This window comes from Sturnira hondurensis, unplaced genomic scaffold (genome assembly GCF_014824575.4).
Source record: "Sturnira hondurensis isolate 20B ecotype Veracruz unplaced genomic scaffold, ASM1482457v3 Scaffold0022566, whole genome shotgun sequence".
Classification (NCBI taxonomy): Eukaryota; Metazoa; Chordata; class Mammalia; order Chiroptera; family Phyllostomidae; genus Sturnira; species Sturnira hondurensis.
This window is the reverse complement of record NW_028095197.1, coordinates 11,950,312-11,955,620: the sequence shown is the minus strand read 5'-3', so window position 1 is coordinate 11,955,620 and position 5,309 is coordinate 11,950,312. Positions and strand designations below refer to the sequence as shown.

General features: G+C 40.9%; 1 pseudogene; it reads right to left on the bottom strand.

The window, feature by feature from the left end:
* Window positions 1–2,462: 2,462 nt before the first annotated feature.
* Window positions 2,463–2,939, bottom strand: LOC118979796 (40S ribosomal protein S15a-like; annotated as a pseudogene).
* Between the last annotated feature and the right edge of the window lie 2,370 nt (window positions 2,940–5,309).

Here is a 5,309-nt window from a genome sequence, read left to right as displayed (position 1 = left end):
GGCTGCTTGCAGAAACTTTTTTTAGCCATTCACACGACGTGACAATACTTCAAATTGTGCATCAGCTCTCCATCAGTGTAGTCCCTGCTATGAGACTCACAAAACCTAGTCACAGATAAGTCATAGAGTTGGAGTCACATGGATTATTCAATGTCCAAAATTATGGGCTGAAGAATTATGTAAACACCTGGAGGTCCTTACTCATAACTACACAAGCATCTGTTTTGGGCTGGAGCTTTATTCCTTATCAATGCCAAGTGGAGACTGGCTTAATTATGCAGTTTCTAGATATTTGGCCAACAGCATTTTGTCAGTTTGCTTGATTATAGCAAGAACTCATAATTGTTTTCAGCTGCAAGTAAATGCGAGGCTGACTCCATAGAGGTACATGTCTTCTGTTCCTTTAATCAACAGTTGAGGTTTGTCCCACCAAGATACCCTCAGTACACAGGACTTCAAAGTTGGGTACATTCAGTATAATGTATTTTGTTAGATTATTTGACATGCACACTAGTTGTTAAATTTTCTTCTTTTACAAGATATTTGAAGTGGAACCACCACGTTACCAAGTGGGCCCATACTGAGCTTTGGATTTCAAGGGCCAAAGCTAGGACAGAGGAAAAGCCAGAGTATGAATCTAGGCCAACATACAAGCATAATAGACATGCTGAGTTCAAATCCCAGACTTTGGAGCAAATTGCCAACCTTCCCTATGTCTCAGTTTCCTCATCTGGAAAATGGGAAAATTTGAAAGTGATACCTAATCAGAGATATGTGATGATCAAAGTATGTGATTCCTAGAGCTTCCAATAAATATTTATGATTGATAGCTAATAATATTGAGTGTCAACAGATACCATCTATTAATAAGTAAACATTAAAATAATGAGCAATAAACATTATCTATTAATATTATTGTGTTATGTAGAAAAGTCCTTCCTCTTCCTTGAATTCCAGACTTCCCAACTGTAAAGTGGGAATAATAAATCCTGAAACTATTTTCATATTCAAATGAGAGCGTCTACACAAAAACACTTCATACAGTGTAAAGTGTATCCAAATATATGGTGGTATTGTAGTTACTTCTGCTGTTGCTGTCTTCATTGGCATCAGGGTATTTACCCAGTGAGAGGGAGGGGCTTCTTTGTAATGTTAAATTTAAAAAGAAACACAAGGACTCCAAAACGAAGTTGACTTATTATTACATGCCACGCACGGTGCTTGTTCAGTACATGCCTATCCTGCGTTTACACTCCACTGGTAATTTCAGCTACACTGGCAAAAGCTAAGATGCCCTTACATGGTCTGTGATCTTTTCCCATAATTTCTATTTCTCCCTACCTTCCCTCGTTCTCCAAAATATATGTTTGGAAATCCCCCAACCCTATAGACACTGCGTCTGACATCCATAATATTCAAGAATTGATTTTAACAATAGGTCATAAATTTTAGTGAGAAATTCCAGATGATCATGGGACTTAGGAGAATGGTGTTGCTGGATACGGTGGTTAAATGGTAATATATTCTGTCTTTTATAACTGTCACCTTCAGTGTAAAATTGGGACCAATAATCTCTTCTCATGAGAATGTTGTATGGATTGAGTCAAAAAATATGCCTCACAGAGATCAAGACACACAGAAGTCACTTAATGGCTGACTCTGAGTCTGATCTGAACGTCACTCAGTACAGCTCTATCTTAGTGTCCTGGAATACGATGTTGGCCCTGCCCCCAACGGCACAAAGCACCATCTTACCACTGAGTTTCAAAACTCATTTAGATTAACTGGAATTTATATGGCAAAAAAAAAAAAGAGTGAAAGCTAGAAAAGTGGTTCTTAAGGACAGTTAAGCCATATCGCTAATCAATAATAATCATGTCCCATGAGTAAAATTTATTTTTGACTGAAAATGAGTAAGTTGTAGTTCATGGAAGGATCTATTGCTGGATTAATACAACTTCAGTGAAAAGCCATTAACTTTCTCTGCCTCACTTCCTCTATCTTTAAAACACTGGTTATAGTTGATGACTTTTATGGCTGTCAAATTAAAAGTTATGTTCACGGTGGGAGAGATGGATTTGTGAATTTTAATAACATCGTCCCCTCCATGAAGCATTGCCAGCAACAGGAAGTCCCTAGAAGCTGAAAACTGGTATCAATGTGCACTCATATAATCAAGGTTATATTCATGAATTTGTACAATAACATTAATAATGTCCCTTGTCTGTCATATTGTCCTAAATGTTTTTCATCCACAGATTATAAGACGAAAACCTTATAACTCTGTGAACAACCTTCAAAACTAATTTCAATGGGAGCAGAGAGGTTTGCAAAGATAATAATAGATAATAATGGACAGCTAAGGAGTGATTTAGAAAATCTGGTCTGAGTTTTCACAAAATCATCCCTCTAAGTAAGGCTGGCATAGTGCAGAAGGTGAATAGGAGCCATGTGTTCCTGAATTCTTTTTTTTCCCACTGAAGCATTTTATTTTCATATATGTATAACATCCCTAGGAAAAGAATCCCAGGATTTTCCCTCCTGTGTGTTTTCATCTGGCTTCTTCCTGGTCCGTGATGCCCACTGAGGTTGTCAGTACAATGAAACCAAACTGATGGGACAGAAGCAGGCGGTTCTGCCATTGTTTTTAGCTCTTTGAGTTGCACGTTGAACCTGGGCATGATTAGTCCACACTTATTTAACCTGCTTATGATGTTCACAACAATTTTCCCAGCTCTGTGGTCATCCCTAATTTCAAATTCGCCAATGTAACCATGTTTCATCATCACAGTCAGAAACTGGATGATGGCTTTGCAGCATGGCCTTATCTGAACCTGGTGTTTGTCTCTCTTTTCTGCATTGTTGATACTCTCGAGAGCATCAGCCAGGATAGTCACATGCACCATTATGGTGGCACAAAAAGATGGCGGAAATAGTTCACGAATTCAGAATGTGATTCCTGGAAACGCCATGGAGGAGACCATGTGAATGATGGTTTGTCCCCAGGACACTGGAATATAAACTCCCAGTGAGAAGCTGGAGTGGACATTGTGCCACCCAGATCCTCCAGGTCCCTTCTACTCTTGCTGTGGGCTCCTTCACCAACTCTGGTATGCTTTGGCTTCCAACAGCCCACACTGGCAAAGCTAATTTGGGGGGCTGCCCTGGGGCTGCTGGAGCCACTTGGCCCAAGAACACAGAAAGCCTAAAGTGCCTAGAAGTTCACAGAGGAAAACTAAAAAGTACAGGAGTGTAAAACACAGCTCCCTTGCTTTTCAGTGGGAGAGCACTGAAGCCTAATCTACATTCCAAAGTCCTCCTCTGCGATCAAGCTAATGCTTCCTTCTTGGGAGTTCCTGAAATCACAGGGGATGGCTTTGTCCTCTTCCCAATTCCACTTCCCCCAATGCCTTAATCAATCACTGACACACAATCCTCTTCTCCGTCTTCCCACAGATCAAAATAGAATAAATCCTGTCTCCTGAGGACTGCCATGGATAAAAAAGAATCACATCTAAAGTAAAAGAGAATGTCAGGGTACACGATGTTCACAGCAGCATCATTCCCAATAGCTGAAACACAGAAGTGAGCCAAATGTCCACGAGTGGGTGACTGGATGAACAAAACGTGGTGTATACATGCAGTGGGATATTATTCCTCCTTAAAAAGGAAGGAGATTCCAACACATGCTACAACATGGATGAACCTGGAGAACATTATGCTAAGTGGAATAAGCCAGTCATAAGAAGGCAAATAGTGTATAACCCCACTTACATGAGGTATTTAGAGTAGTCAAATACACAGAGACAGAAAGCAGAGTGGTGGTGGCCAGAGGCTGGACAGGGTTGGGGAATGGCCAGTTACTTTTTAATGGATATGGAGTTTTAGTTTCATAAAATGAAAGGGTTGGTGGTGATGGTCGCACAACAATCTGAGTATGTTTGATACCCCTGAACCAACCACACAGTCAAAAATGATGGTTAGTTTTACATTCTGTGCATTTTACCACAATAAACAGCTGACAGCTGTCTGTGGGGAAGGCACTCGGTGAGGGTGGTGAAGGGACTGAGCAAAAAAAGAGACAAAATACTCATGGATATGGACAATGGTGTGGTGACTGCCAGGGGGAAGATGGGAAGGAGAAGGTGGGGGAGGGTATAGGGGGGATGAATGGTGGTGGAAGGAGACGTGACTTGGGGTGGTGAACACCCAGTACAGTACACAAGTGATGGGTTGTGGAATTGCACGCCTGAAACCTGTATAATTATGTTAACTAGTGTCATGCCAATAAATTCAATAAAAAGGGGGGAAAAGACTATCTTCAAAGGAATAAACACTACAGTGCTTTAAAAAAATTTTTTAACTAGAAAAGAAAAAGAATGTAAGATCTGTACCTGGAGTTCATTTGTGGAACATGGAATACTAGACCTGGAGGCAAGATACTATTCTTTTTGGATATCCTCCATGCTGGCCCAGGGAAACAGGTCTTCCATTCCAGATATCCAAGGAGGACAGTAAAAGGCTGGAGCCCTCCTCAGAATCAGCAGGCTCCTAAGAGTCACTAAGTTAATATTCAAGCAAGAGAAGCAGGATACCAAGATTGCCGGATAGTGGAGATCACTCACCAACAGCTACAGATGAGACTTTAATAATAGTCAATAGGCATTTATGAGCCACCCATAGGACAGCTCCCAGGGATTTGCCTGGGTGCAGGCTCAGAGTCTGAGAGTTGTTACATTTTCTAGGGCAGATGTCATGCATACAAATCCACCCCCCCATCACAAAAGACAAGACGTAATGTACACCATGAGGAAAATACACGTTGAATTCTATGAAAATGCAGAGTAGAAAAATCTCTTTCCAGATGAGGAGATTTGCAGCAGCTGGGACTGTGTAATAAAAGAATGCAAATGATGGGTTGCAGAGAGTAAGCACCTAGAGATTTAGGAGGAGCTGTGATATGGTACAAATGCCACCGTATATTGATTCAAGCATTCATTGACTCCGGCTAACTCCGGACTTACTCAAGTGTTACTCGCCTTTAAATGTCACAAATGGACACTCAAGAATTGCAAATGTTTCTAAGATATACAAAGTCATTTGTTATACATGCTCATAGGTCATACACCAATTCAAAAGTCTCTCTTCACTGCCTGCTTATCCAGAGGGCTGAAGGGAGAATTTCAGCAGAGCAGTCAGATTCATTCCTCAGGGAACCTTCCTTCCTCATAAAATTCTATCCACAGGGAGGGTCCGTCCAGTCCAACCTTAGTCTTTTACTGTTACCCTCATAAAGGACATGCTGATTT